Raw genomic sequence first — 12,921 nt, 5'->3', positions numbered from 1 at the left:
ATGGACACCTTTATGGTTGAACATGGTGTTCATTATGGACAATCCGTTACTAGCACAGAAGTCCAATAACAAAACACCACTCGGATTCAGATCGGGGAGGCCATTCCTCCCGATCACGCCTCTCCAGGTGTCACTATCGTTTCCCACGTAGGCGTTGAAGTTCCCCAGTAGAATAATGGAGTCTCCGGCAGGGGCACTATCCAGCACCCCCGACAGGGACACCAAAAAGGCCGGCAACTGCAGGCTGAGATGACAGTTAGACCTATCCCCAACCCGAAGGCGCAGGGATATGACCCTCTCATCCACTGGGGTAAACCCCAACACGAGACGGCTGAGCTGGGGGGCAACAAGCAAACCCACACCAGCCCGCCGCCTCTCCCCGTGGGCCACTCCAGAGTAGAAGAGAGTCCAACCCCTCTCAAGGAGATGGGTTCCAGAGCCCACGCTGTGCGTGGAGGCGAGCCCGATTATTTCTAGTCGAAATGTCTCGACCTCCCGCACAAGCTCAGGCTCCGTCCCCCCCATTCTACGTCCCTAGAACCAGCCTAAGCATCTGGGGATCGGGCCGCTGAGGTCTCTACCTTTGTCCCCCACCCAATCCTCTTTGCACCAGTCCCTCACGGTTCCCCCTGCAGATGGTGGGCCCACTGGGGGATGGCCTCGCGTCTCTCGTTCGGGCTTGGCCCGGCCGGGTCCCGCGAGGAGCAACCCGGCCACCAGGCGCTCTCCGACGTGTCCCGAACCCAGGCCCGGCTCCACCGTACCGGGCGACGTCACGTGCCTCGATATTTTTGTCCTCATGAGGGATTCTTGAACTGCTCTGAGGAACCACAACTGCTGTTGGGAAAAAACAGGGACTTTTATTCATCGGCAGTTTTGTGCTTCACGGAGACATGGCTGTGTGGATTAATACCGGACTCTGCGCTGCAGCTGGCAGGATTCCAGCTCTACAGAGCGGACAGAGACACGGAACTGTCCGGCAAAGCGAAACTTGGAGGAATCTGTTTCTACCTCAACAGTGGTTGGTGCAACGACGTGACAGTGATTCAGCAGCACTGTTCTCTAGACTTGGAATCCTTCATCATAAACTGTAAGCCTTTCTATTCCCCCCGTGAGTTCGCTTCGTTCATCCTGGTCGGCGTTTACATCCCGCCGCAAGCTAACCAGCCGACCAGATACTGAGTGTGGAGCGGACCAACCCAGACTCCTTAGTTATCGTCGTTGGCGACTTTAACAAAGGTAATCTCACCCACGAACTCCCCAAATATAGACAGTTTATAAAATGTCCGTCCAGAGAGGACAACATTCTGGATCACTGTTACACCACCATCAGATGACGCTTATCACGCCGTCCCACGTGCTGCACTGGGCCAATCCGACCACATCATGGTCCACCTGATTCCTGCATACAGGCAGAAACTAAAGCTCTGCAAACCTGTTGTGAGGACGACAAGGAAGTGGAGCAGTGAGGCTGTGGAGAATCTCCAGGCGTGTTTAGGCTGTACAGACTGGGATGTGTTCAGGACTACTACCAACAGTCTGGACGAGTACACAGAGGCTGTGACTTCCTACATCAGCTTCTGTGAGGACAGCTGTGTACCATCATGCACCAGGGTGAGTTACAACAACGACAAACCCTGGTTCACAGCCAAACTCAGAAGGTTAAGACTGGATAAGGAAGAGGCCTTAAGCAGTGGGGACAAAGACATATACAGAGAGACAAAGTACAAGTTTGGCAAGGCAGTGAAAGTGGCCAAACGACTATACTCTGAGAAGCTCCAAAACCAGTTCCTAGCCAACGACTCTGCATCTGTGTGGAAAGGGCTCAGGAAGATCACCAACAACAAGCCGAAAGCCCCCCACTCCATCAACGACCGGCGCCTCGCCAACGACCTGAACGAGTTCTACTGCCGCTTTGAAAGACAAAGGGACAGTCCTGCAACCATCCCCCACGACGCCCCCCAACAGCTGCAGCCACAATCCACCACCCCCATCTCTCCAACCTCAAGAGGGGCCTTGGCACCTCCAACTCCCACCCTGAAGTTCCCCCCCACCAGCCCCCTACCCACGCTGGGGACGGCTCTTTCCATCCAGGAGAGGGACGTCAACAAACTCTTCAGGAGACAGAACCCCCAGAAAGCTGCTGGACCGGATTCTGTCTCACCAGCCAGCCTGAAGCACTGCGCTGATCAGCTGTCTCCAGTCTTCACAGACATTTTTAACACCTCACTGGAGACATGTCATGTGCCAGCCTGCTTCAAGTCCTCCACCATCATCCCTGTTCCCAAGAAGCCAAGGACCACAGGGCTTAATGACTTCAGACCCGTCGCCCTGACCTCTGTGGTGATGAAGTCCTTTGAGCGCCTTGTGCTCTCACACCTAAAAGACATCACCGACCCCCTCCTGGACCCCCTGCAGTTTGCCTACAGAGCCAACAGGTCTGTAGATGATGCAGTCAACTTAGCCCTTCACTTCATCGTCCGTCACCTGGACTCCACAGAAACCTACGCCAGGATCCTGTTTGTGGATTTCAGCTCTGCCTTCAACACCATCGTCCCAGTTCTGCTACAGGTGAAACTCTCCCAGCTGAGTGTGCCCGACTCCACCTGCAGGTGGATCACTGACTTCCTGTCTGACAGGAAGCAGCGCGTGAGGCTGGGGAAGCACGTCTATGACTCCCTGACCATCAGCACCGGTTCCCCCCAAGGCTGTGTTCTCTCTCCTCTGCTCTTCTCCCTGTACACCAACAGCTGCACCTCCAGTCACCAGTCTGTCAAGCTTCTGAAGTTTGCGGACGACACCACCCTGATCAGACTCATCTCTGATGGTGACGAGTCCGCGTACAGATGGGAGGTTGACCATCTGTTGGACTGGTGGCCAGAACAACCTTGAGCTCAAGACAGTGGAGATGGTTGTGGACTTCAGGCAGAACCCAGCCCCACCTGCCCCCATCACCCTCTGTGACTCCACAATTGACAATGTGGAATCTTTCCGCTTCCTGGGAACCATCATCTCCCAGGATCTCAAGTGGGAGCCAAACATCAGCTCCCTCATCAAGAAAGCCCAGCAGAGGATGTTCTTCCTGCGGCAGCTGAAGAAATTCAACCTGCCAAAGACTATGATGGTGCACTTCTACACAGCCATCATTGAGTCCATCCTCACCTCCTCCATCACCATCTGGTACGCCGCTGCTACAGCCAAGGATAAGGGCAGGCTGCAGCGTGTCATTCGGTCTGCTGAGAAGGTGATTGGCTGCCGTCTACTGTCACTCCAGGAACTGTACACCTCCAGGACCCTGAAGCGGGCAGGGAAGATTCTGGCTGATCCCTCCCACCCCGGTCACAGACTCTTTGAGACTCTCCCCTCTGGCAGGAGGCTGCGGTCCATCCGGACCAAAACCTCACGCCACAAGAACAGTTTTTTCCCATCTGCCACCAGCCTGGTTAACAAAGCCCGGAAACCACCCTGACACTGTCCCTTTCCCCCACACCCCCCCTTTTTGCTGACAGGACACCTGTAACCTGTAACTCTATGAGTTACATTAACGCTCAGCTTGGACTCCTGCTTTACTTGCACAATGATCATCTGCACTGTTGTATTGCTCTTGCATCTTATACTGCCCTATATTTACTCTCACTCACTTAAAACTGTGCACATATATTTATATTATATTGTAGATATGTTTATACTGTTTAATTTGTATTGTATTGCACCGACTACGCCAAAAAAAATTCCTTGTATGTCCGAAAACGTACTTGGCAATAAAGCTTTTCTGATTCTGATTCTGATTCTGATTTCTCTGACCCGTCACCTAGAGCCTGTTTGCCATGGGAGACCCTACCAGGGGCATTTAGGCCCCAGACAACATAGCCTCTAGGATCATTTGAGCACTCAAACCCCTCCACCGCGTTAAGGTGGCAGTTCAAGGAGGGGTAATCATGGCAATTACTATTCTATGTTCTATGATTTTAATAATATTGTTGATTATTTTACATTTTATTTGCTGTTATTTATGATTCGTATGTCCACCAGTGTTTCTGTATTGATTTTTGTTTCTGTTTAATTTTTAATCTGTTTTATTATCAGTAAAATTATTTATTTTGTCTGTTTTTCAAGTGTTTTTGTCTCTGTTTACTGTTTTGAACCTCTGTAAAGTACTTGATTGACACTTGGCTGTTTGAAAAGTGATCAATTAATAAAGTTTGATTGACTGATCTCAAATCAAATTGTGATAGGCCGAGGCAAAGTAGCATACAGTTATGAGGTTAAGGGAAGATGATATATGATGTTCAATAAACTATGTATCCACAAAAATGCAGAAGAATAGCAACTGCTGCTCATTTGTTCTTTTTACATTGTCCCACCAGCCCCAAAGGATCCTGTTGCCAGAACTGAAGAGCGTGATAGCGCTATAAGTGACTGGAAGAGGAAAAGTTGGAGGAAGTGCCAGACGGTGGCTTCGAGCTGCGCAGTGGGCAGAGAGACATGAAATCTGCCTGGCATGTTTGACATCGGAGACACTTAAATGAAGAGAGGTGCAAAATGATGTCATCAGCACCAAACAGGAGACAGTGAAGAACTGAAGAACATTGTGTTCTGAGGAAGTTCTGGAGTTTTATTATAGGAGGTGCATTTAAAATATTTCACAGCTGAAATAATTCATTTTATTCAACCTTAGAAAATGTGTTACGGCCCATATATGTTACAGTCAGTGAATATACTGACAAACATACATTTAGGTTTTTCCACACATTTATGGCATAGTTTTATAGCACATTTATAAAACTATCTTTTAAAATCAGATGTAGTGATTCAGAAAACCTCTGCTGCTCTTTTTTCTTCACACTTTACTGCCTCTGAGTATTTATATGGGTGAGTCAGACATGTGGAGATAGTCTGACTGATAAAGAGAAGCAGTTTGTTTAAAGAAACCTAAAATGTCACCTAAATGTCCACCAGGTGAATGTAGAACAGTCTGTTTAGATCTGGTTTACATTACACATCGTCTCATGTAATACTCTGTCACACAACTCAGCTGGTATACAGTCCAAGCCACATAATTACACACACTGTATAAATACACAACTACATCTCACTGTCTGACATGACTAAGGATTTCCTGTTTTAAACTTCTCCAAATTAATTTTTTCTTAGTATTTGGTAGAAATAACTTTTGATTAACTGTATGACATGGGTCAAATGTTTTGCTCTTGTGTGCATTTGCTAACAGTAATCTGGCCTTCCATCTCATTACAGTCTCAAGTCTTCTGAAGCCTTTAACAGGTTAACTTCCAGGAACGTTCTGAATTAGCTCCATCCATCTTGCCATCAGTCTCTACAACTTTCCCTGCTGAGGAAAAACATTCCCACAGCATGATGCTGCCCGGACCATGTTTCACCATCAGGATAGGTGCTGTACAGTATTAGATTTTCTGCCACACATAATGTTTTGCATGGAGTTCAGTTTTGATCTCATATGAGCAGAGCACCTTCTTCCTCACTTTAAACTGTGATTATTTTTCCTTTATTTGTTTGTGAAGAGATTATACAAAATTGTTCACATCATTAATATCCAACATGACACTAGAGAGCTCTGACCATATTGGGTTTTCTTGCAAAGCAAAGCAAAAACACACGCAAAAAAGAACAGAATACAACATACAAAACCCCCAAAAAACCGAAGAACAAAAGAAAAGAAAAACAAGTATACTCCGAGGGGGGTGAGGGGTTCTAAAATCCCATGTCTAACTCATAAATTACAAACTTTCTTAACCTAGTCGCAGGATGAGTTACTTACATTATTCAAAACTATGAGATGGTACCAATTTGAGGTAATCCACAAAGGGTGTCCACTTATAGGTAACTTTTCCTGAGCTACCCATCAATGTTAGTAAATTCTTCTCCACCCTCAAAACAACCTGACAGCATTGAGGAGCTGTCATCTCTTCTATTTTCATCATGCGTATAAAAACTAAAATCTATGTGGGAAAGTCTATTTCTAATCTGCATCTATTGACAGCTGGGTTTTAATTCATTTCATCCCCCTAAACTTTCCCCTTGATTGCTCTCGCTAATATTAGGATGTGTGCCCACGCATGTTGTCAATGTCTCCGGATGAAGCACACAAGCCTGTATTCGTACACACATTCTTCTCTGATGAATAACACCATAAAAGGACTCCTCAACAGTCTCTGTGCTGGAAGGAAAAGTAAAGCTTCCAGTTTTAACCTTCCCTTCAAACCAAGAAGCTTGGCTTTTGAAAAAGTACAACATGTCAGTATCCGTTGGCTGAGAATTACATGAAGATGAAAGCTAGGAGGACAAATACGTCAAATCAAGCTAACTCAGCTCTCTCATCTCATTTGGTTGGTTTATCGGTACTTGCTCACACACAAATATTTTTGACTGCCTTTCTGTCTATGAAGTAGTTTTCTTTTTGTCAGCTTGATAACAGGGAATTCAATAAACAAAGAAGTTAAATTCAATGCAACTTGAGGGAGATACCTTATGATTTTACTTCAGAGCTGATTGCCTTGACAGAAGATTCACTCTCAAGTGCCTTTCTGTTGTTCAGTGTCAGTGTTATGTAACACTGCAGCATGTAGAAGATTTATTTAAATATTTTTCCCGGCACCAAAATAAATCATTTTTATTTAGAAAATGTCAAATATTTTAGGTATGTGTGCATCTCCCTTTGCTACTTTACTGCAGCTTAGTCTCTACCTGAATTGATTTTCTTTAACACGCATCAAGAACATATCGTCTGCCAACCTCCTTCCATGTAAATAACTCTGAATCACTGTCCAGACACAAGTAGATGAAAGAATGTTCAGTCAATATACAGGTCCTTCTCAAAATATTAGCATATTGTGATAAAGTTAATTATTTTCCATAATGTCATGATGAAAATTTAACATTCATATATTTTAGATTCATTGCACACTCACTGAAATATTTCAGGTCTTTTATTGTCTTAATACGGATGATTTTGGCATACAGCTCATGAAAACCCAAAATTCCTATCTCACAGAATTAGCATATCATTAAAAGGGTCTCTAAACGAGCTATGAACCTAATCATCTGAATCAACGAGTTAACTCTAAACACCTGCAAAAGATTCCTGAGGCCTTTAAAACTCCCAGCCTGGTTCATCACTCAAAACCCCAATCATGGGTAAGACTGCCGACCTGACTGCTGTCCAGAAGGCCACTATTGACACCCTCAAGCAAGAGGGTAAGACACAGAAAGAAATTTCTGAACAAATAGGCTGTTCCCAGAGTGCTGTATCAAGGCACCTCAGTGGGAAGTCTGTGGGAAGGAAAAAGTGTGGCAGAAAACGCTGCACAACGAGAAGAGGTGACCGGACCCTGAGGAAGATTGTGGAGAAGGGCCGATTCCAGACCTTGGGGGACCTGCGGAAGCAGTGGACTGAGTCTGGAGTAGAAACATCCAGAGCCACTGTGCACAGGCGTGTGCAGGAAATGGGCTACAGGTGCCGCATTCCCCAGACCTGGGCTACAGAGAAGCAGCACTGGACTGTTGCTCAGTGGTCCAAAGTACTTTTTTTGGATGAAAGCAAATTCTGCATGTCATTCAGAAATCAAGGTGCCAGAGTCTGGAGGAAGACTGGGGAGAAGGAAATGCCAGAGGTCCAGTGTCAAGTACCCATAATAATGAACTTTATCACAATATGCTAATTTTTTGAGAAGGACCTGTACTTCCAGAGAAAAAGTATTTAGTCTGGCATTTTGGCATTTCCTTCTCCCCAGTCTTCCTCCAGACTCTGGCACCTTGATTTCCAAATGACATGCAGAATTTGCTTTCATCCAAAAAAAGTACTTTGGACCACTGAGCAACAGTCCAGTGCTGCTTCTCTGTAGCCCAGGTCTGGGGAATGCGGCACCTGTAGCCCATTTCCTGCACACGCCTGTGCACGGTGGCTCTGGATGTTTCTACTCCAGACTCAGTCCACTGCTTCCACAGGTCCCCCAAGGTCTGGAATCGGCCCTTCTCCACAATCTTCCTCAGGGTCCGGTCACCTCTTATCGTTGTGCAGCGTTTTCTGCCACACTTTTTCCTTCCCACAGACTTCCCACTGAGGTGCCTTGATACAGCACTCTGGGAACAGCCTATTCGTTCAGAAATTTCTTTCTGTGTCTTACCCTCTTGCTTGAGGGTGTCAATAGTGGCCTTCTGGACAGCAGTCAGGTCGGCAGTCTTACCCATGATTGGGGTTTTGAGTGATGAACCAGGCTGGGAGTTTTAAAGGCCTCAGGAATCTTTTGCAGGTGTTTAGAGTTAACTCGTTGATTCAGATGATTAGGTTCATAGCTCGTTTAGAGACCCTTTTAATGATATGCTAATTCTGTGAGATAGGAATTTTGGGTTTTCATGAGCTGTATGCCAAAATCATCCGTATTAAGACAATAAAAGACCTGAAATATTTCAGTTAGTGTGCAATGAATCTAAAATATATGAAAGTTCAATTTTCATCATGACATTATGGAAAATAATGAACTTTATCACAATATGATAATATTTTGAGAAGGACCTGTATGTCTCCATCTTTACCGAGCTGCCTCCTTGCTTAATTGCTTTGATGTATCTGTCAGCTGCAGCTCTTCCACACACAGCCGGACACGTGCCTGTGGCTCAGGGGTAGGTAGATGAGCACATATGGAGACCCGGGGCTGCAGCATCCTTCAACACACCAGGAGTCACTCACACGATAATAAATACTGTCATTTAATTACCTGAAAGCTCCACACAAACAAAAACACTGAGGAATGGAAACAGATTGCTAAAATCAAATAAAACACAGAACATGTTTTGTTTTTTAAAATTCAGTAGGTTGAAGAAACTGATGAATTATATATTTTGTTGTCTTTTCTTTTTGTACCATTTATTTATTAATGAAGTGCAAACGGGTGCAACTTAAAACGGAATAGATTTGGAATAACAGAAAATCAAAAGCTACAAAAACTATTTTTTCATTTCATCTGATTTATTTACAAAGATTTAATGTAGAACAACAAATGTAACTTTTTCCCCCATTCAGTATTTTTAATATCAGGATATATTTGGTCAATGGGGAAAAAAAAAAGTTTACTTTGTACAAAGACTAGGAGGCCAAACAAAGAACTGGATGCACAAGTTTAAAGCCAGTGCAGGTCATCTCCACAACACAGGGTCAAATTAAACATGCAGGCTCAGGATGGTGGGTATTGAGTGAATGATGGAGAGGCTTACTGTTGAAATTGAAGTGGAAAGTTCCACACCAATAGTGAACAATTGTCTATAGGCACTGAATCTCTCTGTGGGTCCTTTTCAGAAGGAGGTTCCACGTGAACCATAGACAGAGGACAATTCAATTCATTTCAGTTTTATTTATATAATAACAACACATGTCGTCTCAAGGCTCTTCACAACAGTCAGGTTCATACATTCCAATTAATCGTAATCATTGAACAGTTCAGTCAGATTCAGTTATTTATTCAAATTGTATAAAAAGTTTTTCTATCTAAGGAAACCCAGCAGATTGCATCCAGTCAGTGACTTGCAGCATTCACTCCTCCTGGATGAGCATGTAGAGACAGTGGACAGTCACTGGTGTTGACTTTGCAGCAATCCCTCATACTGAGCATGCATGTAGCGACAGTGGAGAGGAAAAACTCCCTTTTAACAGGAAGAAACCTCCAGCAGAACCAGAACCAGGCTCAGTGTGAGCGGCCATCTGCCACAACCGACTGGAGGTTTGAGAGAACAGAGCAGAGACACAAAGAGAACAAAGAAGCACTGATCCAGGAGTACTTTCTATGGAGGGAAAGGTAAATGTTAATGGATGTAGCTCCTTTAGTCGTTTCATCTAGAGAGACAGGCAGGTAGAATCGATCGCTGTCTACAGAGGGTTGGTTCCAGGAGCAGAACAAAGACTTGAAGTTTGGGTTTACTCGGAGGAGTTTCAGCAGAATATGATGGGGCAAACACAGGAATAGCTTCCAGCACAGGAATATGGGAGACAGGATGCCAACATCAGAGGAATCCTGCAGAAGGAGGAACAGAGATAAGGCTTAGGACAAAAGATAGTTCACAAGGTGGACAATGTAGGTCAGATTATCACTCTGGAAAAGCTAATGGTCTGATGCTTCCCTCCAGTTTCCAGCTCCTTATAAACACCTCCTGATTAGCCTTCATGAGACACACCTGTGGAGCTCCACCTGCCAGTTGCACCCAGTAGGGAGTGATTGAGAGAGAGTACAGCACAGCATACACACCAACCTCCACACAGCCCAGAAGGCATAACTGTAAATGTCTCTCAACAAGCTGCTGGCATCATTCTAGATGGATACTAACCACTCTCTGTTGGCAAATTGATCAATTTAATTTAAATGAACAAGTTAAAGCAACCTCTATCCATTCTTACTTATTATGGAGCCAAACCTAGTCTAAACATTTTGATTAGGTCAGGGCAATTCCAAAGTTTATTTTTGGCTGCTTTATCCATTTCAAAAGCAGTTTGAATGTCTATTTGGAATAATCGTTCAGTTAGAACACACATCTGTCTCCATGTTTAAACCTTCTGGCCCAATCTACAGTTACCTCAGATGTAAGAAATTTGGTTTGGATGCTGAGGAGCAACCCTGAAACCACTAAGACCATCAACTAAAAGGTACTAAAACACCAGCGTCATGGTCTACAAAGAAGAATGTTTTGCATCAACCTGGACTGAGAGGGTTCAACAAAGAAAGAAGCATCTGCTCCAAAACCGATACCTTCAAGCTGGACTGAAATTACCAGCTGGCCATGTGGACACGCCAGGTGCCTTCTGGAGAAAGGTTTGATGGTCAGAGGACACAAAGGTTGAGCTCTTTCACCTCAAACATAAAAGGTATGCTTGGAAGAGTAAAGTGAAGGCTTTCAAAACTACAAACCCTGTGCCAACTGTGAGCCATGGTGGTGGTAGCATCATGCTGAACGTTTGGTTCTCTAAAAGAGTTACTGCTGCATTGCACAAAGTAGATAGAATAAAGGTGTCATGTAGCATGTGTTTGGGGTCGGACTCAGGAGCAGACAGGAGCATTTGAAGAACACAATAATTTATTAAATAAGAAAAGGATCAAACTTAAAGGGGAGCATAAGGAAAACAAGACTGGGAGAACAAGACGAGGAACATAGGCAGAGACACAGGCACAGCAAGGAGGAGTTCAAAGGGAAGATCTGGAGGAGAACAATGAACAAAAGAGGACTTAAATACTGAAGGATGAATAGAGAATGCCATTAGATGCCGGTCTGTTGATCAAAGGCTGACGAGGAGCAGCTGGCAGAGGTTAAGCTGGAAGACTGATAAAGGGAGACTAATTAGCGTAGAAGAGATGAATGGAAACACACAGAAACACTGGGAAGAATCTAAGAGATAATTCAAAATGTACAAAGTACACAAGAATGAACTATGAAACTAATACACAAAAGAATGAACTAACATGGCAACAACTAGAGAACACAAACTTTAGAAAAATTAAGAAAAAGACAAACCCAAACCCCTAAAGATCCTAACAAATTTCTTTTACCTAACCTCAAATGAACAGATAGGTGTTTCAGACGTGGACAAAATTGGGTGTTCCAGCAGGACAATGATCCCAAAAACATTCAGACTGGTTTTAGACACACTGGGCCAATATGGAGTGATGTCAAACTCAACTGCTTAAACCAGCAACCTTTAATGATCTTAAATATCCCATCAGAATGATACCAGAAGCTTGTTGGTGACTAAAGGGTGGTTTCTACTCTACTCCTTAACATTCCATTGGTAAAATCTGTAAAATATTGTCTGCATCCCTCAAATAATTTTCATTAGTTTATTTTCAACAAGTGAACAGAATGCATTCTGGTTTCAGTGTTTGAAGAGTTTGATAGGGTATTCAATGTTACAGCCAGAAAATAAAAATAATGCTCTGATGTCATTATGTCAACAAGACACTAATGAGAGCAGCCTGTAAAGGTAGGTAGGGGTTTTATAGACACACTATGAAAGACAGCCCAAAGCTTTCTACTTGTTCCCCAACAATCTGTAGATTTGGTTCCACTCTCAGCCAATCAGGGCTTTTTTTCTGAAGGGCAATCAGGACACAAGCATTGAGCAAGAGACATTAAATGGCCAGTAAAGCTGGAGACACAAACCACACATCCCATCTTGGGAACATCTCTCAGCCAGAGTTTGTTTCTATTTCTGTTATAATACGCCTGTGTTAGGTTTTTGAGTTTGTGTTCTGTTTACTTTCTCTGCACAGCCAGGTTCTTCTGTTGCTTATAGATCTGGTTGCCCTTGCTTATGTCCTTTAGTTAGTCTCATTGCTTTCTTAGAAGTTTTCCTGTTACCTCCATTTAGTCCGTGCTCATTTGTCTTAATCAGTCACTCTCCCTCTGTATTGTCAATGCTCCCTGGTCACCAGCTGGCTCATATTCCTCCTGATTAGCTCCTCTCTTAGTTCATTGGTCCACACTTCATTCCCCTCAATATTTAAGCTCTCTGTTTTTTGTTTTGTTTGTTTGTTTGACTCCAGTTCCTACTAATATTAACCCTGTTATCATCCCAGGATGTTTCCTTGTTCCTGTCCTGTCTTGTATCGTTTGTAAGTCTTTTGTTTATCATTATTAAAACTACTCACCATGCTGCTCCATCGCTCATTCCTGCACGTTGGTCCTACAACAACCTCACACAGCCCGACAATTTCACTTCAGACACCAAGCTTTAAGGACAGAAGATGTGTGAGAAGCATCTGGATGATTACTGAGACACACTAAGAAGCTGTACCTCAGTATCCATATACAGGTGGATAATAAACAAGTAAAAAAACAAGAAAAGCAAAAAAAATCTGATTTATTTGATTTATTCTAGATTAAAACTCATATATATTTATTACA

The sequence above is a fragment of the Girardinichthys multiradiatus genome, chromosome 19 (assembly GCF_021462225.1).
Source record: "Girardinichthys multiradiatus isolate DD_20200921_A chromosome 19, DD_fGirMul_XY1, whole genome shotgun sequence".
In the NCBI taxonomy this organism is placed as follows: Eukaryota; Metazoa; Chordata; class Actinopteri; order Cyprinodontiformes; family Goodeidae; genus Girardinichthys; species Girardinichthys multiradiatus.
The sequence above is the reverse complement of the archived record's forward strand: the minus strand, read 5'-3'. Positions refer to the sequence as shown.